At 45.8% G+C, this 23,413-nt stretch overlaps 1 protein-coding gene across 2 annotated transcripts in view; it reads left to right on the top strand.

Moving 5' to 3' along the window:
* Window positions 1-23,413, top strand: part of LOC143935528 (transcription factor CP2-like protein 1) — a 416,417-nt gene that overhangs the window by 137,571 nt on the left and 255,433 nt on the right. The window lies entirely within an intron of this gene.

Below are 23,413 nucleotides of genomic sequence, written 5' to 3'. Positions count from 1 at the left end.
GTGTAGTGCTATAAAATATCAATACGTGCAGGGATTTCTCAACGCATGATTGAAGAAACCACTAAATGCAGAGGAGAAGTGAGTGCTGGGCTCCGAAACACACCCGTGTTCCAGCATCTGGCAATGTATCATATGCATATCTGGCAGATCTCTGATGGTAGTTGTAGGGTTCAAGCGATTAAATTAACTGGCAAGTAGAGATGCAGAGTGGGACATGGTGCAGAATGATCAGAAATCCCTGAACACCAATGCTGGGGGGGGTTCTTTATTTCAGGGGTGTACCGAATGGGTTTTTTGGTGCCTAAACCGATACCAAAAATGAAAGATACACTAGGCCGAAAACTGAAACCGATACCGAAAATGAAAGTTTTTTTTTTTTTTTTTAATATATAAAATAAAAATTCTCTAAATTGTGTTATATTCATTATTATTCATATTCGTCTATTCAACTTATTATCATGAATTTTATGAATAAAAAAATAGTAGAAAGAATCCAGTAAAGTAAACAAGTATTTCTTTAATAAAAGTAAGTAAACCACATAAATTGGACACAGAAAATAAAATAAAATAGTACACAATTAAATAAATAAAGAAAGTAACTTAACTTACAACAGCACACATATGCTGCTGCACATTGCACAATAATTACATTCAATTAATATTATAAAAAAAAAAATACCAAAATTAAATATTAACAAAAAACAGGCATAATAAAATGCCAAAGAGTAGACTAAGCCCTTGTACACAAGGTCGGACATTCCGACAACAAAATCCGTCAGATTTTGTCCGAAACTGGTGTTGCATACACACGGTTGGACAAAGTTGTCGGAAAATCCGATTGTTCGTAACATGATGACGTAATTTAGTTACGACGGAACTACGTTCAGGCTAGTAGCCATAAGCTTTGGTCTAGGAATTTTATCTGAGCATGCGTGGCACTTTGTCTGATCGGAATTCTCTACAAACGATCGGACAAAGTCCGATCCGATCATGTTGTTGGAAAATTTTATAGCCCAGCTCTAAAACTTTGTTGGTCGGATATTCCGACGGAAACAGTCCGATGGAGCCCACTAGGGATGAGCCGAACACCCCCCTGTTTGGTTCGCACCAGAACCTGCGAACAGACCTAAACTTCGTGTGAACTTTAGAACCCTATTAAAGTCTATGGGACTCGAACGTTCACAATATAAAGTGCTCATTTTAAAGGGTAATATGCAAGTTACTGTCCTAAAAAGTGTTTGGGGACATGGGTCCTGCCCCAGGGGACATGGATCAATGCAAAAAAAAGTTTTAAAAACGGCCGTTTTTTCAGGAGCAGTGATTTTAATAATGATTAAAGTGAAACAATAAAAGTGTAATATTCCTTTAAATTTCGTAGCTGGGGGATATCTATAGTATGCCTGTGAAGGGGCCTTTCAGGTCTGATATGGATATTAAGGGGAACCCCGCATCAAATAAAAAAAAAAATTGACGTGGGGGTCCCCCTAAAAATCCATACAAGACCCTTTATCCGAGCACGCAACCTGGCAGGCCGCAGGAAAAGAGGGGGGGGACGAGAGAGCGGCCCCCCTCCCTCCTGAACCGTAACAGGCCACATACCCTCAACATTGGGAGGATGCTTTGGGGGTCTGTGACCCCTCAAAGCACCTTGTCCCCATGTTGATGAGGACAAGGGCCTCATCCTCACAACCCTGGCCGATGGTTGTGAGGGTCTGCGGGCGGGGGGCTTATCAGAATCTGAACCCCCCCCCCGTTTGAAATGGTAAGGGGGTACAAAAGTACCCCTACCATTTCACAAAGAAAGTGTCAAAATGGTTAAATAAGACAAACACACTTTTGAAAAATTCCTTTATTAAAAATAAAAAAAATAAAAAAAAGATTCCAGCGGTGCTAATCCACTCTTGCTATCCAGCAACGAATCTCCGGGGTCCAGGGATGGATGATCATATCCAGCGACGGGGGATCTCTCAGTCCAGCGCTGTCCATACATCCTTCTTCTGTCTCCATTGCGGAGATCCCAGCGCTAACGTTTCTTATATTAGGAGGGCGGGGCCACTCGTCACCTGACCCCGCCCCCTCTGACGCTGGTGAAGGGAGCCAGGGGTTCCCCAGTGACGTGTGGGTGACCCCGCCCCCTCTGATGTAACGGAAACCTGCGTTACATCAGAGGGGGCGGGGTCACCCACACGTCACTGGGGAACCCCTGGCTTCCCTCTCCAGCGTCAGAGGGGCGGGGTCAGGTGACGGGTGGCCCCGCCCTCCTAATATAAGAAACGTCAGCGCTGGGATCTCCGCAGTGTCTCCGCACTGGAGACAGAAGACGGATGTATAGACAGCGCTGGACTGAGAGATCCCCCGTCGCTGTATATGATCATCCATCGCTGGACCCCGGAGATCCGTCGCTGGATAGCAAGAGTGGATTAGCACCGCTGGAATCTTTTTTTTATTTTTTAATAAAGGAATTTTTCAAAAGTGTGTTTGTCTTATTTAACCATTTTGACACTTTCTTTGTGAAATGGTAGGGGTACTTTTGTACCCCCTTACCATTTCAAAAGGGGGGGGGCGGGATCTGAGGGTCCCCTTGTTAAAGGGGGCTTCCAGATTCTGATAAGCCCCCCGCCCGCAAACCCTCACAACCACCGGCCAGGGTTGTGAGGATGAGGCCCTTGTCCTCATCAACATGGGGACAAGGTGCTTTGAGGGGTCACAAACCCCCAAAGCATCCTCCCAATGTTGAGGGTATGTGGCCTGGTACGGTTCAGGAGGGAGGGGGCGCTCTCTCGTCCCCCCTCTTTTCCTGCGGCCTGCCAGGTTGCGTGCTCGGATAAAGGGTCTGGTATGGATTTTTAGGGGGACCCCACGTCAATTTTTTTTTAAATTTGATGCGGGGTTCCCCTTAATATCCATATCAGACCTGAAGGGTCTGGTATGGATATTTAGGGGGACCACCACGTCAATTTTTTTTTACATTTGACACGGGGTTCCCCTTAATATCCATGTCAGACCTGAAGGGCCTGGTAATTGAATTTAGGGGAACCCCCACGCTTTTTTTTTTTTTTTTATCAATGAATGAATGAATTGTCGGCTAATACAGAGAACACTCATTGAGTGTTCTCTGTATTACGGGGAGCCGACAATTTAGCCGCAAGTGATTTTAAAATACTTTTTTTCCTGCACAAATGACACTTTGTGCAGGGACAGTTCTAAGCACCAGAAACATGCGCCCCTTCACAGGCATATTCAAAGGAATATTACACTTTTATTGTTTCACTTTAATCATTATTAAAATCACTGCTCCTGAAACAACATCAGTTTTTAAAACTTTTTTTTGCATTGATCCATGTCCCCTGGGGCAGGACCCGGGTCCCCAAACACTTTTTAGGACAGTAACCTGCATATTACCCTTTAAAATGAGCACTTTAGATTTCTCCCATAGACTTGTATAGGGTGTTCCGGCTTTTCGAATTTGCTGCGAACAGCCCAAATTGTTCACTGTTCGCTGAACAGGCGAACAGGCAATGTTCGAGTAGAACATGAGTTAGACTCGAACTCGAAGCTCATCCCTAGAGCCCACACACGGTCAGATTATCCGACAACACGGTTCGATCAGACATTTTCCGTCGGAATGTCCGACCGTGTGTACAAGGGCTAAGAGCCTCTATGTTTGAGTAGATGTACGGTATTTGCACTGTTTACTTTATTTTTGCAAAAATAGAAGAACCATAAAACAAGAAAGAGGGCGCATGGGCTATTATACACATCATGCTACTAAGCCGCTAGTTCTGTTTTAAAGCTTGTTGTCAAAGTATTGTAAAACATCAGCTTCCAGTCCACGATATATCATCATTCACATCGTATAATGGGAGTGGGACAACTCGAAAACCCAACAACAGGCTAAGGTGTTTCAAGGACTTGCCTCTTCCTTAGAACCAGAGCTCCAAGGAGGCAAGGCAGCTTGGGCAAGTCCTCAAAACACGTTAGCCTGTTGGGTTTTCCAGTTGTCCTAGGCTATAAGTGATATGATGTGATGTATTGTGGACTGCAAGCTTACTTTGACGACAAGGTTGATAGAGTACACCTGTTGGTTTGTATATTACCAAGTTACCATTATTAACAAAGAGAGGTCTTCCTTAATGCACTAGGCCGGGAACCCTCTGTCTTATTTTCTTTTAACAGTGTAAGTATATCAACTGACTTCCCTAGTCATAACTCATAAGAGAGAGTATTAAAAGGGCATGTCCAGTGAAGCCAGCAGGAAAAAATTTAGGCAACAGTCAGAGGCCCACATCCAAGCACCAGTGATTGTGGAGTTGATTTACTAAAATTGGAGAGATTGAAAAATATAGCACAGCTGAGTACATTAGGTAGGCAATGAGCTTTGAAATTCTTTGGCTTGTTCAAAGCTTTGACAAAAAAACTGGAAGCTGATTGGTTAACCTAACCTGGCTTCTACGCATAGCTGCACCAGATTTTTGTGTTTTTCCTATTCAGTTTCATATCCCTTTACTTTAAATGGCAAAGTTACTGTGTAAACAAACTGTTATGAAATTAAAGAACAATAACCATATGGCAGAAGGATGCTATTCTGTTTCACAGTTTTTCTGTAAATACTGATATAACATATTATATGATATAGATTTTTTTTTTATCTTATGTTCAACTTAAATGAGAACTAATAATTTCCCTAAGCTCTCTCCCTAAGGTGTCAGTGGCTGTATGTGTAATAAAACTGTATGTATATGTAATATGTAGCTGCAGGTTACTACATAGTCATACAGTATATATACCGCACTGTGTTGCAGCCCCGGGTATGGGCGGAGACTTCCCGGAACAACACAGACTAGTCTACAGTCTGGTCTACAGCAGTGGCGCACAACCAATCTGTCAGAAACCATGAAACAGACTGAGACAGAAGTACAATCATATCACACTTGTTTATTAATAAAAATAAAAAGGTAAATAGAAAAAAGCGTAGTCAAGCATAGCCAGAGTCCTGTAGCCAGATCGGGTAGTCAGCCAGTCCAAAGTTCATTAACCAGATCGGGTAATCAACCAGGCCAGAAGTCAGGGATCCAAGGAGAGCAACTGCAAGCAGGATAAGAAGGCAGGTGGGATGTCAGCAAGCCAGTCTTGAAACAAACAGCAGGAGATGGTTCCCTGTGATGTGACCAATGCGAAGGCAAATGAAAAAGTGAGCAGGAAGGCTTTAAATAGGCAGGTCCGACGAGCATTATCGGGAACAGCTGGTAACTGAGAAGAGAGCTGGCAATTAGCCAACAGCTGAGCAGCCAGCCCAGAGAAGGAAGGGCTAAGCCAGCCCTGACAGTACCCCCCCCCCCCCAATGACCCCTCTCCCTCGGAGGGCCACTGGGCTTGAGGGGAAACCGTCTATGGAACACGCAGAGGAGAACAGGGGCATGTGCGTCAGAGGATGAAACCCAGGAGCGTACCTCCGGACCGTACCCCTTCCAAATGCACCAGGTAATGTATGCACCCACGGAACCTACGGGAGTCAACAATGGATTGTACCTCATACTCCTCATGGTTCTCAACCAGAATAGGGTGAGAATGTTGCACCGAGGTGGTAAATCGGTTACAGACCAATGGTTTCAATAAGGAGACATGAAACACATTAGAGATGCACATACTAGGAGGAAGGTCCAACGTGTAAGCTACTGGGTTAATCCTGCAAAGGATACGGAACGGCCCAATAAACCGAGGTGCAAACTTCAGTGAGGGAACACGAAGTCGGAGGTTGCGAGATGACAGCCAGACCCTGTCCCCAACCTGGTAGGAAGGCGCAGGCAGGCGTCTGGGGTCAGCATGGAGCCTGTACCTATCATTAGCATGCCGCAAAGCCTCCTGGACTTGTACCCAAGTGGAACGAAGACCACGGAGATGCTCCTCTAACGCAGGAATACTCTGTGGAACAAACGAGTCAGGCAACATGGAAGGTTGGAAACCATAATTCGCCATAAATGGAGACAATCGGGAGGCAGAATTCAAGGCACTGTTGTGAGCAAACTCTGCCCAAGGTAATAGGTCAGACTAGTTGTTATGATGGTCAGAAATATAGCAACGTAGGAATTGCTCCAAGGACTGATTGGCTCGTTCTGCGGCCCCATTAGACTGCGGGTGATACGCAGAAGCGAACGCAAGCTGGATTCCCAACTGTGCACAAAAGCCTCGCCAGAACCGGGAGACAAACTGACTGCCCCTATCTGAGACAATCACCTTGGGTAGCCCATGTAAGTGAAAGATCTCCCGAGCAAAAATGGAAGCCAGTTCCTTAGAGGTGGGCAACTTCTTAAGTGAAATACAATGACACATCTTTGAGAACCGGTCAACCACCATAAGGATAACAGTGTTGCCTTGGGAGTTGGGCAATTCCACAATGAAATCCATAGACAGGTTAGTCCAGGGCCTCTTTCCATTGGGTATGGGTTGTAGGAGGCCCACTGGAAGGTGTCGTGGAGTCTTACTCTGAGCACACACGGGACAGGCAGCTACGAAGGCAGAAAAAACAGCCCATAGACTAGGCAACCAGAATTGTTGGGAGATGGCCCAAATGAGTTGATTCTTCCCAGGATGGCCAGCTGCCTTGGGAGAATGGTAAGTCTGGAGCACTGCTGTACGGAGACTCTCTGGGACAAAGCAGCGGTCACAAGGTTTATCAGGAGTAGCATGGACCTGAGCAGCAAGAATTTTGTCAACCAAGGGAGAAGTAAGACTGGTGCGAACCGTAGCCAAGATACGATCAGGAGGAATCATAAGAACCGGAACTCGACAAGAAAAGAGCACATCGCGCCCTTCTGGGAGAGAGTCGCTTAGCCTCAGACAAGAATGTAAGATTCTTATGGTCAGTAAGAATAAGAACGGGCACAGTGGTACTTTCAAGAAGATGTCTCCATTCTTTCAGGGCTAAAATGATCGCCAACAGCTCTCTGTCATCAATCTCATAATTGCACTCAGCAGGTGACAATTTCCTGGAAAAGTAGCCACATGGATGCATAGCGCTCTCAGAGTTAGGACGTTGAGACAGAAGGGCACCAACTCCCATCTCAGAAGCATCAACTTCTAGGATAAAAGGCAACGTAGGATCAGGATCTGCCAACACAGGAGCAGAAAAAAAGGCAGCCTTGAGAGTCTCTAAGGCCTTAACGGACTCCGGAGACCAACTCTGTGGGTTACTGTCCTTTCTGGTCATATCAGTCAGAGACTTGTCCAGCGACGATAAGTTACGAATAAACTTCCGATAGTAGTTGGCAAAGCCCAGGAAACGCTGCAGAGGATGTAAAGCCACGGGTTGAGGCCACTGTAGGACTGCCGACAGTTTCTCTGGGTCCATCGAAAAACCAGCAGGAATGTAACCTGTTCACGATGGAACTCGCACTTCTCCAGTTTACAATAGAGATTGTTCTCTATTAGTTTCTGAAGTACATGACAGACATCTGTGTGGTGGCTCTCCAGGGACTTGGAAAATATGAGGATATCATCGAGATAAACCACCACACACAATTGCAACAAATCTCGGAGGACATTGTTAAAAAAATTCCTGGAAAACTGCCGGGGCGTTACAAAGGCCAAAAGGCATTACCAGGTATTCATAATGGCCTGTTCTGGTATTAAACGCAGTTTTCCACTCGTCACCCTCCTTAATGCGCACAAGATTGTATGCCCCTCTCAGGCCAAGCTTTGTGAAAACCGTTGCTCCCTTGAGGCGGTCAAATAACTCCGTAATCAATGGAATCGGGTAGGCATTCTTAATCATGACACGATTGAGACCCCTATAATTTATACAAGGTCTCAGTTCACCGCTTTTCTTTTTCACAAAGAAGAAACCAGCACCAGCAGGAGACAAGGACTTGCGGATGAAACCTAGAGAAAGTGCGTCAGCAACATACTCCTCCATGGCCTTATCCTCCAAGACCGGCAAAGGATAAACCCGGCCACAAGGAGGTATGGTACCAGGTTGAAGGTCAATTGTGCAATCATAAGGCCGGTGTGGAGGCAAACTACCAGCTTGACCTTTATCGAAGACATCGCCAAAATCACGGTACTCCTCCGGCAAGGAGGGGAGTGAAGCGGTGCACAGGACCTTGGATACCTTCAGGAAGCATGTCTCACTGCATTGTGGTGACCAGGAGAGAACCTCAGCACGGAGCCAATCAAAAGAGGGGTTGTGCCTCTGTAACCAAGGATAACCAATAACCAGTGAAAATCTGGGTGAGGAAATAACTTGGAATTGGATTATCTCATGGTGAAGAGCCCCTACGGCCATGCACAATGGAACCATCTCATGAGTCACATGGGCAGGCTGTAAAGGTCTCCCGTCAAGAGCCTCAATGGCAAGTGGAGTGTCACGCAGCTGCAGCAGAATCGAGTGCTGCGAAACAAATGCAGCATCAATGAACAGGCCTGCAGCCCCTGATTAGAGCCTGTATCTCAATGGACGACTCAGCCCAAGAAAGGGTGACCAAAACCAGGAGCTTATCTTTCTGGATAAATGGGGACGAAACAACGCCACCTAAGGTCTGTCCATGACAGGACCTCAAGGTTCGGGCATTCCCTGGACAGGTAGGACAAGACTTCAAAAAGGCTCTCTCATCCGCAGAAAGACGCGTGAAGCCCAGGTGCATGGGTTCATCTTCACTGACCAACTCGGTACCAGGAGGCATGGGAGGTGAGGGAGGCATGGGTGGGACTACAAAGCTCGGAGGCAAACTTACAGGAGGCTTCCGCAAGTGCTCCTTAAGAGAAAGTCTTTCTCTGAGTCTGGAGTCAATGAGGATGGCAAACGCTCTCCAGCTCACTGGGTATATCTCGGACTGCTATCTCATCCTTGATGGAATCTGAGAGACCATGAGAAAAAGCAGCCACGAGGGCCTCATTGTTCCAAACAACCTCTCCTGCCAGAGTACGGAATTCAATGGCGTAGTCGGCAACAGTTCTCGTACTCTGTTTGATGGACATGAGGCACTTGGCAGCAGAAACGGAGCATGCGGGAATGTCAAAAACCCTTTTAAAGGAGGCCACAAACTGAGGGTAACTCAAGACAACAGGTTTTTGCATCTCCCATAGAGGGTTAGCCCAGGCCAAGGCTCTCTCAGAAAGCAAAGATATCACGAAACCTACTTTGCTTCTGTCCGTGGGAAACGCCTGGGGAAGCATTTCGAAGTATATCTCAACCTGATTCAGAAACCCTCTGCATTGAACTGGATCGCCCCCAAATCGCTGGGGAAGCGGAGCAGAACCAGACATACCTCTTATAGAGGTAATACTCGAGGCGGGTGCCTGCACAGAGACTGGTGCAGCAGCAAGGACGGCCTGCGACTCAGGTTGCCACCGTGGGGGATTCCAGGTGAGCCGTGTGATTCAGGAGCATTTGTAACGCCAAGACAAACTGATCCATGCGGTGATCTTGCTCATCCAATCTGGAAAAAATATTACCAACAAGTGGATTGACTGTATCTTCTGAATTCATGGCCTTCGCGTACTATCAGAAACCATGAAACAGACTGAGACAGAAGCACAATCAAATCACATTTGTTTATTAATAAAAATAAAAAGGTAAATAGAAAAAAGCAGTTAAGCATAGCCAGATCGGGTAGTCAGCCAGTCCAAAGTTCATTAACCAGATCGGGTAATCAACCAGGCCGGAAGTCAGGGATCCAAGGAGAGCAACCGCAAGGATAAGAAGCCAGGTGGGATGTCAGCAAGCCAGTCTTGAAACAAACAGCAGGAGATGGTTCCCTGTGATGTGACCAATGCGAAGGCAAATTAAAAAGTTAGCAGGAAGGCTTTAAATAGGCAGTTCCGACGAGTATCATCGGGAACAGCTGGTAACTGTGGAAAGAGAAGAGAGCTGGCAATTAGCCGACAGCTGAGCGGCCAGCCCAGAGGAGGAAGAGCTAAGCCAGCCCTGACACAATCACAGCAAGCAATGTAGATTAGTCTGTGTTTCTAGAAGTCTCTGTCCATACCTGGAACATAGTGCGGTATACTGTATATATGTAGCCAGCCACAGATACAGAACAGATATACACACAGTTTTGCACATGCAGTGGGCTGACAGCTTAGGGAGAGAGTGAGACATAGTTAGACGCAACAACAACAAACTATGTGTACAGTAGTTCAAAAGATGGAGTTCTCTTAAATTGAAGAAGTTCCAAAAAGAAACTGTAGAAGAACTACAATGAACAACCTGAACCAATGGCACAACTAGGCATTGGAACATACATTAGTTGTTCAAAATGTGTCCAATAGCACAGTCTGACTCCTACCAATTAATTTACTATGTTCAACATAGTAAATGAATTGGACTGTGCTACTGATTTATTTCTAAATCTATTTCAGAGTAAAGGTGGCAGATTTTGCTTTAAGAACAAAAGTTGTTCATCTTTCTCACAAGAGAGAAGGTTCCTCTTCTCATCAAGAATATGAGATGCTAGACTGAATAGTCTCACACTCTCTGTACTGGTGCTTGGGGCAGATAAATATCTGCATGCAATCTGTGCAAGCAAAGGAAAACGTTGTTTGTTGATGCACCAGTACTCAAGGACATTGTCGCTTCTGGTGACAGGCGGTTCAGCAAAATAAATCTCCAGCTATGGCCCGGGGTGCGTTCATGTAAAATTTCTTCAAACATATCAGATATCGAGGGAGTGTGTTCCTCTTCACTTGTATGTGACCATATCTCTGGTATACTTTCCTCTGTTCTACACCTCAAAACTCCTTCACCAGATGCTTCCATCACCTCCATTTATGCCTATATCATTTCACGTGCACGCTTCTTTTTCTCCACATTAAAAAAATAATGCTCTTTAAATTGAGGATCTAGAACTGTTGCAATGCAGTACAGAGGGTTGGATTTGGTGTCTTGAAACCGGTTGTTAATGGCCTACAGTAGAGTGGTTTTAGCCATTTTTACACCATGGTCTGTTTCTGCCTCTTTTCCTAGCAGACGCTTCAGTGCAGCAATCAAGGGAATAACTTCAGCAATGGAAGCATTATCTGAGCTTATTTCTTTTGTTAACTGTTCAAATGGAGATAGAAGAGACAAATTATTTTCAACTAACATCCACTGATGTGTGTTCCATGTTGCCGGCAGCTTGTAATCTGCAATGTATGCAGCTAAAACACACTTTTGTTCAAAAAGACTTTGCATCATATAGTAGGTGCCGTTCCAATAAGTGGCTACACCTTGCTGCAGTTGTTTTGGTGGCATTCCAAACTGTATCTGCAAAGCTTGTAATCTGGAATAAGCAAGCAGAGAATACCTAAAGTGACCAACAAATTTTCTTCCTTTTGATACGATATGAGATATGGTACGCTGACTCAGCAATCCCTCACTCACAGTCAATTGCAGCATGTGTGCCACACACTGTATGCTTTTAAGTTCACTGTCCTCCATTGCCTTTGCCATGTTCCACGCATTATCTTGGACAATCAAATGCACTTTAGACTTCTCAATGTGCCAAGTGTCCAGCATGGTTTTTAAAGCGTCAGATATTGCTGCTACAGTATGTGATCCAACAAACTCACGTGTGTTAATGTGGAGTTCCACTCCTAAAATTATTTTTGCATTATTCAGCTGCATTAAAAACAATTATTAACATTTGGAAATATTTTTTTTTTACTCACCTTTTTATCACTGTTGCTAATGGGGTCCCTCGTAATCTGCCTCTTCCTCTCCCTGGCGCCTGATGTCATTTCCCTTGGTGCCCGTGCTTGCTAGTGCTCCTGGGAGATGCTTGTCATCATTTCCCAGGAGTCAGTGGGCAGCGCTGAGGGCTTTGTTGCCATCACAAGGGGGGCGGGCACTTCTGACAACGACGCCCGTTACGATGGCAACGTCAGAAGTGTATGGCGCTGCTACGGCGCATGCGTGAGAACGGACGGTGCTTGCTGGTTGCTCAGCTACACCAGAACTCGGAAGATAGTGCTTGTGGGCTTCACATGCCCACAAGCACTATGGAAACTGCCAGCAAAGAGGAATATAAGAAATCGGCAATCGAGCACCGATTCAGCACGTAAAAGTGATTGCTATAAATAATCGTTAGAAAAAAAAATACTAATCCTAAAAAAAAAAAAAGTAACAGTGGGAACTCCACTTTAAGTAGGATGTTTTGCAATTGAAATTTGGCATCTATCCACTGCGCTGTCAGGCTAAGCATGCTCGTTGGACTGACGCCTAAACTCCAAATGTTGTTAGTAGAACTGATTGTTATGCTGTCGGTAGTCATTAGCTCATGAACGTGTTTTCTAACACTGCAAAACAATGCAGGTAGACAGGTATCCGCAAAGTAGCATCTGCTTGGTATTGCGTAAAAAGGCTCAATATGTTGCATGCGCCTATGGAATCCAAATGTCCTCCACAACAGAGAATGGCTTGTCATCTAATGCAATACATTCCATAATTTATTTCTGTAATGCCACGAGCTGTGGGACTGTCGCTTGTAAAATTTTTAACCTTTTCAAAGACTGTGGCCACAGATGTTGTTGAGCCTTTTGTTAGCCTGGCCCTGAGGCACTTTTTGGAAGTGGTATTGATTTCCTGTATTCTGTATGCTGAACAGGATGACGTGTTTTCAGGTGATGTATCAAACCTGTTGAAAAATGCCTTGACACTGTACCCCCTCTTGAAATTTCTGCTAAGCAAAGACTGCAGATTGAAAATGTTGGGGTCTTTATCAGAAACTTTAAAATATTTCCACACTGCAGATATGGTCCACCTTTGCTGGTAGCATAGAAGAATAGCATAGAATGATCTATAGTGTGAGTGAAATCTGAGGGGGGGGGGGGGGGAAGGACTAAAATCAATCTAAACTAAACCCCAGGCAGCTATAAAAAAAAAACTAAACCACCCATCTTTTCTTTTTTTTTTTTAACAGTGACTATACCTCTCTTGCCATGCACTGCAGTACATCTGACTTGTACCAAAAAATAAGAATATAATATATATTGAATTTGATTGCACATTGCTAATATATTTGTGAGATATATAGGTACTATAAAGTATATTGCTTACTGCATAGTGCAATTGCATACTGTCTGTCATGTTTAAAAAATCCATGCGCTTGTCAGTGTAGTATTAATATGAACAACTGAATGCTATCTTGAAGGCGCTATATAAGTAGTAAAAAGTAATACATAAATAAAATATACCTAGCCTGTTAGTTTAGTAGAATATACTGCATATATTATTATTGGATTTGATTGCATGCTTTTTGTGTGACATATAATATATTCAATCAGTAGATACTGGTAAGTAGTATATTGCTTCATAGTGCAACTGCATAGTATTGTCAGTCAGTCATGTTCTCATGTATGTTTAAAAAAAATGAATGCGCTTGTCAGTGCAGTATTAGTATATAATATATTATATTTATAACATACGAACAATTGAATGCTAAATTAATTGACGTTTGATGGCCCTATATAAGTAGTAAAGTAGCACCTAAATAAAATATAATTAATTATTACCTGGCTTGTTTAGTTTAGTAGTAGAAGAACCAGTAGAAGTAGAACAACTAACTATAATAGTACTACACGTATACAATCACATACATACAGCTGAATATCTCTGTACCAAAGTTTGTATTACATACTATTATATAGTTAGTACACTAGATGGGTTATTTGTCACTGTCAGTAGTTAAAGAGAATGCTCACCGGTGTATAGTAGTAAGAGTAGCCATCCATGAGGGATGGTGCCCACTTTCCAATGCAGCCCTGTATGCAGCCTCCTGAGTCACAACTGCGTCTCAACCACGAGGAACTTCAGCCACAGCAAACTCCAGTGAACGTGCTCATGAGTCCAGCGTCTTAACCACAAGCAATGTCCATGACATCACATGTCTTGTGTGCACCCTCTACTGTGCATGCACAATTTTTGGTGCCATTATCGGCAAGATTTTCCTTTCGGCAAAATGGTCGAAAACACAATTTTCACCCGATTTGTTTTTCGGGGGCCAAAATTTCGGTGCATACCTAATTTCAAAATTTAGACCCTAATCCTCTCACTTACACCAGCCATGGGGCATTATTTCTCCAAATTGTGCTGATAGGGTTAATCCTGTGTCTAGGGTGGTCCCTTCAACCTCTCAGACCTCAGATCCAATGTATTGTAGAATTTCAGATATATCTGGAATCAGTTCTCAAAGAACAAAGGAACAACGCTCACACAATACTGTCCTTTCGAGAACTAATTGTATTGAGTTATCACAAAGCGATTCATATAGTAATTTACACGTCACACAGAATAAGACATGCACAGTAGAAATTAAGACGGTTACAGCTGGTCAAGACAAAAAGCTTTTGTTCATTGTTTTACAATAGCTGAAGGAATGTGAGAAAAGATAACAAAATGGGAGACAGTTCATGTTTTCTGCAGTAGCTGAAGGAATGCTGAGAAAATTTGTGAACGTTTTAGATAAGTGTGTGAGAACAAAGCAGTTAGACTCTCATGTTGAGACAGTTATCTGAGAAGTTAAAGGGGTGTTCAAATTGTACATATTGTAAAATGGAAGTTTGTGAATATTAAGATGGCTGACAGAAACAAGATGGATGCTTAACTTAACCTTTCAACCCCCTCTTAAGTCATGGGATGACTTTCTACAGATCCGCAGCCTCCTGAAATCTATGGTTCTTGCTAAGTTTGTTATATTCATTTACATAAAGCTGCAGATATGGTGTATATGCGTGAGAAGGCTGGTGTCATGGTTTTGCAATAGAGTTTGTCTGCTTACCTTTTTCCATGTGTTCATCTCTTTGCTCCTAGTCTGTTGAGGAGGTTCCATCTGGAGTTTACCTTTAAGCCTGGACCCAGGTGGGGGAGGGGGAGGGGGAGGCCTCGTAAGAGGGAGGGTACTGTCATGGTTTTGCAATAGAGTTTGTCTGCTTACCTGTTTCCATGTGTTCATCTCTAGAGACCAGCCGACCCTCACTGCTTTTGTAATCCATCCTCTGGCATGACTCCACCCTAGCTCCTATAAGAGAACTCTATATTAACCTGTGCACTGCAGGCCAACCATGCTGATCAACCTTTGTGTGTTAGCTTCCTGTTTTTCTGCCGTGTGCTCTGCTGTTGTTCCGTTACTGACTTTGGCGTGTCCTTGACTATCCCTGTTTGCCTGTGATCCTGACCTTTTGGCGTGTCCCTGACTATTCCTGTCTGCTTGTGGCCCCATCCTTGGCTTTGTCCCTCACCATCCCTATCCTCCTGTTGTCTACTGTGGGTGTGAGCTGCAGGACCCTGGGGGTCGCGACCTAGAGCCAGTTGCAGCCAAGTCCATCCTCACCACTAGAGGCTCTGGTGAACACCTGCTGGCTCTTAGACTCCGCGCCCCAGGGAATCTTACGCTCTAACCCCCGGTGGGATCCATCTTGGTGTTCTGGCAGCCCTGCCTTCCTATCACCTTGACCCCCGTACGCAGCAGTCAGCCGTAGGGTCCACAACCTTGCGGTGCACTCCTAAACCCTACGGTGTGCATCTGTCACCTGGCCTCAAGGTGACCTGACAGTTTGATCAGCCATGGACCCAGCTAACGTGCCGCTTCCTGCAGTCGATCCGTTGCAGGGCTTAGTTCGCAGACTTGAGACCCAAGAATCGCATCAGACCCAGATGATGCGATTCCTTCAGGATTTGGCATCCCGTTTTGAACAGGTTCAGGCCTCATTAGGACCCCCAGTTCAACAAACTCAACCGCTATCTGCTGCTGCACCTATCGCATCAGTCGCAGCCACACATTCATTACAACTACCAGCTCCGGTCTATTTCTCTGGGGACTCCAAGGCTTGCAGGGGGTTCCTTAGCCAGTGCACAATTCATTTTGAACTTCAGCCCCAAAACTTCCTGTCCGATCGGGCAAAAGTAGCATATATCATATCCCTCCTGTCCAGCGAGGCGTTAGCTTGGGCTGCCCTCTCTGTGGGAACTGAATCCAGTGGTTTCTAGCCTGTATGATTTCTTGAAACTTTTTCGGAATATTTTTGAGGAACCGAGTCGTGTCTCCTCAGCGGCTAGCGCTCTTTTACTTCTCCGTCAAGAGTCCGTGTCTGTGGGACAGTATGCTCTTCAGTTCCGTATCCTCACAGCTGAATTGAGCTGGAATAATGAGGCCCTAGTTGCAACCTTTTTACATGGCTTCTCTGATAGAGTGAAGGATGAATTAGCAGGAAGATCTCTTCCTGCTGATCTGGACAGTGTCATCACCTTGTGTAACCAGATCGATATTTTCTTTCAGGAGAGGGCCCTGGAAAAAAGACGCCAGCACTCCCCGTTCTTTAGGCAGCCTGAGCCCCAAGTCCCTTCTCTTCGATCCGAGGAGCACCCCCTGCCTACTGAGGAACCTATGCAGTTGGGCTGGACTAAGTTATCTCCCGAAGAACGTGCTAGGCGCAGAACTCTAGGCCTATGCCTCTATTGGTCCAAAGGTCATTTCCGTGACACTTGTTCTCTTCGTCCAGAAAAACGCTCAGGGCTAATACATCTGGAAGGTGGAGTATTAGACCCTGAAATATCACCTTCACCTTCTCCTTTCTGTGTTGCTTCATGTCGGTGCTTCCTCTCGTTCGGTCTCAGCACATCTGGATACGGGAGCCCCTACCAATTTCATGGATTGGGAAACTGCATCCTCCATGAGACTTACCCTTTTGCCCCTTACAACGCCATTGGTGGTCTTGGCGATTGATGGCACTGTTCTCCCAGGGGGCCCTATCCGCTTCCAGACTCTTCCTGTTAAGATGTCAGTAGGGACACTCCACTAGGAGTGGATATCCTTCCTTGTCTTAACTAAGGCTTCATCTCCTATCATACTAGGTCTTCCTTGGTTACGGCTCCATTCTCCACACGTTGACTGGTCTGCTGGACAGATCCTGGCTTGGGGTTCCTCCTTTTCCTCTTCCTGCCTACTCAAGGGTACCCCAAAAGAGAAACTTCCTGTTACCACCATCCCAGTATCTTCTGCTCTTCCCGTTGTATATAGCGATCTCTGGGATGCGTCCTGCAATAGTCGGACTGATGCACTCTCTAGGTCATGTGGTACTCTGGATGAGGGGCCCACCTATGAACCTGAGTCGATCATTCACTCCAGTTTGCATAACCATTTACCTTTGCCTGTCCCTAATATCCCTTGGACGCACAGCCAGGGTAACCTGTCTGCTAGTTCCACAGTTGCTATGCCCTGTGATGCGATTGAGATGGTCGCTACACCTGACAATACTATTCAGTCGGCCTCTGCACCAGTTATGCCAGTCCAGCCCATGCCCAATGAGCTTCCTGCTTTTTGTTCAGGACCTTCTGTGACCTGGCCTCACCCTACTGCTACTATGTCCGTTCAAACCCGTTTAAGAGGCTCAATCCATCCTTTGGATAGACTGCCTCATTTGGCCAGGTGGGGGTTTCAATCTTTTCAATCTCTGCATTCTGTTTGTGTTTCAGCTATCCAGCTTGACTCTTGTGACATGCCACCTTCTAACCAACCTGACCTCAGGGATCCACTGACCTCTGCCCAGTCTGGTGGTCCTGTTCTGGATGCCCAGCTCATCTTTAAGGGTCTGGGGAACCCTGCTCAGGCTCCTGATTTTCTCATGCCTTTACCCATTCCTAAAAAGCCTTTAGTCCTCAAGTCCTCTCCCTACCTCGGTTCCAGTCTCTGAGGATAATCTAAAATACGAGGTTAGTCAAGTTTTGGATTCTTAGCTCCGTAAAGGCATTCTTCAGTACCTCGTACATTGGAAAGGGTTTGGCCCTGAGGAAAGGTCTTGGCTCACTGCATCTGAGGTCTTTGCTCCTAGTCTGTTGAGGAGGTTCCATCTGCAGTTTACCTTTAAGCCTGGACCCAGGTGGGGGAGGGGGAGGCCTCGTAAGAGGGAGGGTACTGGTTTTGCAATAGAGTTTGTCTGCTTACCTGTTTCCATGTGTTCATCTCTAGAGACCAGCCGACCCTCACCTGACTGCTTTTGTAATCCATCCTCTGGCATGACTCCACCCTAGCTCCTATCAGAGAACTCTATATTAACCTGCTGATCAACCTTTGTGTGTTAGCTTCCTGTTAACTGCCATGTGCTCTGCTGTTGTTCCGTTACCGACTTTGGTATGTCCTTGACTATCCCTGTTTGCCTGTGATCCTGACCTTTTGGCGTGTCCCTGACTATTCCTGTCTGCTTGTGGCCCCGACCTTGGCTTTGTCCCTCACTATCCCTATCCTCCTGTTGCCTACTGTGGGTGTGAGCTGCGGGACCCTGGGGGTCGCGACCTAGAGCCAGTTGCAGCCAAGTCCATCCTCACCACTAGAGGCTCTGGTGAACACCTGCTGGCTCTTAGACTCCGCGCCCCAGGGAATCTTACACTCTAACCCCGGTGGGATCCATCTTGGTGTTTTGGCGGCCCTGCCTTCTTATCACCTTGACCCCCATCCGCAGCAGTCATCCGTAGGGTCCACAACCTTGCGGTGCACTCCTGATCCCTACGGCGTGCATCTGTCACCTGGCCTCAAGGTGACCTGACAGCTGGTCTGGTGTAGTGCATTTGCTAATACAAAGTAAAATAAGCTTCAAAATCAGGTAGCTTATCAATCCTAACAATAGTACTATGATAATCATAATCACTATGTCCTTTAACCATAAAAACATTCCACCTAATTCCAACTAGAAAGGAGGTTCCATCCATAATTACCTATGTTCCTTGCTTGTTTCATTAATTAATTTACCTGTGTTTGGTGTTGATTAATAACATCATAGTAGTCTGGGATTTCCAGGCTGATATTGTGAAACCATGTACCATAATCTTGGGTCATTCCGTGTAAACCTGTTAGAGCTGCACTCATGCTTTCAATAGCCAATTCGTGTAACTCTAGTTGTTTTCTAATTGCTTTGAGCTTGACATTGAGTAGTCCTATATCTTGGGAGTTTTTTTTTCCATAACATCATTTATTAGACTAGTGTAGTTATTTAAATTGTCCATCACAGTTATGCCCCATCCTGTCCAGGATGGAAACCATGTCCATGACTTATCTGAAGTAGAAAACATAGGTGAGTTTCCTCTCTTGTATTTATAAGTTAACCTATGTACTGGATTCGAAGTAACTTGTATGTGATGTTCCTGATTCTGGCCTAGGGCTGACATGACTGGTACCAATTGTGCTATATAACACCATCCTTTCACTCCTGCGGGGATCCATGGGTAACACATTTTACTACAGCATATGTATGTATTGTTTCCCAATGAAAAACTTCTCAGAAAACGATGTTAGGGCTCAGTTCCAGCCTCAAATGCAGCACTAACAAGTTTACTCACAAGTATCCCAGAGGTTGTATTCTTGTATGAATAAAATCATTGGTGTGGAAGGGAATACCCTTTGAAATGTTAAATACTGACTTTGAACACATACCTATTCCGCTGGATGTATTGCCTAACTGAACACACCACTCAGGTTCATGTGTCCTTCCTAAAGTGTAAAACATAATACTTTGATTGCGCTACCCTTCTGAGACATTCTTAATACTTAAGACTAGAGTATTTTCCAATAATGACTTGAGGTTTAGAGGGACAGCTAAAAGTGGGATCTTAGCAGTTTCTGGGTGTAACTTACTACAAATCCATCATTTTTCATATCCTGACTTTCTAGCATAAGCATATTTAAATTTTAACAGTAACATTTTTCCAGAAAAACCAGTTTCTTTGATTAATTCATTAGAGACGTCTCTTTTACTGCGATTTCTGAGGTGAAAGTCAGTATGGTTGGTGTGTATTTTGCTTTTACTACATATGAGTTTCAAGGTTCCTAAGTCATCAGGATGATAGATACAGTTAAGCCGCGTACACACGTAGCCGTCTGTCCGACGTACTTAGAGCCGTCTATCCGACGTACTTAGTCTGGCGGACTTCCCGCCAGACTGTTCATCGGACTTTCTGAACGGGCTACTTGCCCACACATGGCACTTTTTCAGCGGACTAATACGGCGTACTAAGTCCGCCGTACTATCCGCCCTACTGAACGGACTCGCCCACGCACGCGGAGGAAAGTCCGCTCATTTCGAGCGCGTCTCCAGGTAGGCGGGGCCCGCGAAGGAGACGTCGCTGGCCCCGCCACCTGGTATGGACTTAAAGGGGAACCCCAACGCCGAAAAAAATCGGCGTGGGGGTCCCCCCAAGTCCACAACAGACCCTTGTCCGAGCACGCTACCCGGCCGGCCAGGAAAGGAGGGGCGAGCGAGCGCCCAACCCCCCTCCTGAGCCGTACCAGGCCGCGTGCCCTCAACATGGGGAGTGCCTTGGGGAAGGGGGGGGCCGCGCGGCCCCCCACCCCAAAGCACCTTGTCCCCATGTTGATGAGGACAAGGGCCTCTTCCCGACAACCCTGGCCGTTGGTTGTCGGGGTCTGCGGGCGGGGGCTTATCGGAATCCGGGAGCCCCCTTCAATAAGGGGCCCCCCGGATACCGGCCCCCCACCCTATGTGAATGAGTATGGGGTACAATGTACCCCTACCCATTCACCTGTAAAATAAAGTACAAAAAAAACACAACACACAAGATAAAATAGTTTATTGCACAGCTCCGGGGGTCTTCCGTCTTCGGGGGTCTTCTCGCCAGACTCCTCCGCTATCTTCTTGTAGCTCTTTTACTAGCGGAGGAGTCCGGCTTTCTTCCTCGCCACCACCCTCTTCTTCCGACTTCGGGGGTCTTGTTCCCCCCTCTTCGGTTCTTCTGCCGGGCCACCGCGCCTTCTTATAGCTCTTTTACAGGCGGTGGCCAGGTCTTCTGTCGCCGCCGCCGCCTTCCGTTCTTCTTCTTCTCCTGGAGATGTTGACTCGACGTTCTCTCCGGCCGCAATGCCAGGGACGCGCTGCGCTGCGACTTATATAGGGACAAGGGGCAGTGTCACATGGGTTGATGTCACATGGGTTGGTGTCACATGGTGACCCCACCCCCTTACGATGTCACAGTCCCGGAGGATGCTGGGACTGTCGCCATGTGACAGAAGACCGGGCCACCGCCTGTAAAAGTCCCCCTCCCGCAGACCCCGACAACCAACGGCCAGGGTTGTCGGGAAGAGGCCCTTGTCCTCATCAACATGGGGACAAGGTGCTTTGGGGTGGGGGGCCCGCGCGGCCCCCCCTTCCCCAAGGCACCCCCCATGTTGAGGGCACGCGGCCTGGTACGGCTCAGGAGGGGGGGGAGGCGCTCGCTCGCCCCTCCTTTCCTGGCCGGCCGGGTAGCGTGCTCGGACAAGGGTCTGTTGTGGACTTGGGAGGACCCCTACGCCGATTTTTTTCGGCGTTGGGGTTCCCCTTTAAGTCCATACCAGGTGGCGGGGCCAGCGACGTCTCCTTCGTGGGCCCCGCCTACCTGGAGACCCGCTCGAAATGAGCGGACTTTTCTCCGGGCGGGAAAAGTCTGTTCATTTCAAAAGTATGGCGGACTGGCATACACACGGCCGGATTGTCCGCTGAAATGCGAGTCCGGCGGGAAGATTGGAGTGCAAAACTACATTCTAAGTCCGCCGTACTTTCGGGTCAAAAAAGTATGCCGGAGGCTACACACGGGGGGATTGTTTGGCGGACTTGAGTTTGCCGGACTTTTCCACCTGCTTGTTTGATCGTGTGTACGCGGCATTAGATACAGTTATCCACACTGGGACAAAGATCAGAAGTAGAAACATCACCAGAAGGCAGAAGTCCTTCCCAGAAGTCTGTGGTGAAATGAGTGACATCACTGTCCTTTATTTCTGTGCTTGTCTTTTGAGGACTTAAAACACCTGCTTAGCCTCTTTTCAATTCCTGGGCTTAGATCAACCTTCATCACTCTGCTGGCTCCAGGTAGGACTTTGCTTGGTAAGGATGGCGGTCCTGGTGACAGCTACCACTTTGGTCACTGGTCTGAATGGAACCTCTTGCGGCTTTCAACCTTTATGATCACTGACCTGGAACGGGTGGGTTGGTACCTGTGAAGAAGGAGAGGCGCGAGCGACTCTTCTTTCAACAATATCAAGAGTTTCAATCAGTTTTTTTTACATATTCCTCCTGTATTTGTTCCAAATCACCTTTCTCCACCATCAAAGGATGATTAGCCCACGGTGTGGGGAATAGCCTACCCACGAGTACCTCAAAGGGGGAATAACCCATCAAACTTTGAGGGGTCATTCTGATTTCAGCTAATACAGCTGGTGTTAGGAATCTTCTTCTCCTGTGATCAGTCAAACTCCAGGTGTATTGAGAAGCAGACATTTTATTTCTGATGTGGCACACAACAGGGAGAAGCTTACAAGGCAGAAGATGCCGTAAGAATCACACAAAAGAATATATATCCTAATACCTACAATAATACCACCTCTACGCTTCTATTGGCTGAGGAAACATATATAGCCTGGTACACGATGGTACTTTATTTTGGCTAATCAGAGTTTCCTTTACAATCGTATGCTACCATATATAGTTAAACCTAATCATCCTACAACTTACTATGGAGTTAGTTAAAACAAAACGATACAGCAAGTTAATACAACAACGTGCTCAGAAGTCATTTTAAAAATCAGTCTCAGGGTTATTTTTTTTCTAATAGTCACACAATAAACATTTAAAATTTGGGAGAGCTTTATTTCTCCATTTGCCAAAATTCCCACCCATAGCTTTCCTTATCCTGTCTTTAATTGTTTTATTCATTCTCTCTACAATCCCTGAACTCTGTGGATGGTAGGGGAGGTGAAATTTCCAGTCTATTTTTAGTACTTTTACTAAATCTTGGCAGATTTTAGCTGTGAAAGTTGGGCCATTGTCTGAATTTATTTGTAATGGACATCCCCATCTAGGAATAATTTCCTGTGTGAGGATCTTCACTACAGTTTGTGAGTTTTCATTGTTGGTGACAAAGATTTCTGGCCAGCGTGACATCATGTCCACTATGACCAAAAGGTATTGTTATTTCTTTCCTTCTTTGGGCATATGTGTAAAGTCTATCTGTAAATGGGTAAATGGTGTTGTTGGGTACTCAAGATGTTGATGCTTTGATTTCTTTGGGTTTGTTAGATTGTTCTTAATGCAAGTGACACATCTCTGTACAAAAGCTTTGACTAGATTAGGTAATCCTGCAATGAAAAAAATCTGAATCTAGGAGTTCACATGTGGCCTGCCAGCCCTTGTGACCCAGTCCATGGTATTGTGCAATGAACAGGGGGTGCTAGCAACGGGAATACACGGTTTTCCCTCTTGGCAGATTAATCCTGTTTTAGGATCCTTCTGTACCATCCCATCACAGTTCCATTGTGCAATATCATCAGGGGTGGCAAAAGCCTGCAGTTCCACGAGCCAATGTGTCTCTTTCAGGGAAGATGGCTGAGGTGTTAACATGAGCATTTGAATGTCTGCCTTTTGTGTAGATGCAGCTTCTTTGGCAATTCTGTCAGATAGTGCA

Source organism: Lithobates pipiens, unplaced genomic scaffold (genome assembly GCF_037356315.1).
Source record: "Lithobates pipiens isolate NorthernLeopardFrog02 unplaced genomic scaffold, aLitPip1_a1.2 Scaffold_28, whole genome shotgun sequence".
Classification (NCBI taxonomy): Eukaryota; Metazoa; Chordata; class Amphibia; order Anura; family Ranidae; genus Lithobates; species Lithobates pipiens.
This window is presented reverse-complemented; position numbering and strand designations above follow the sequence as displayed.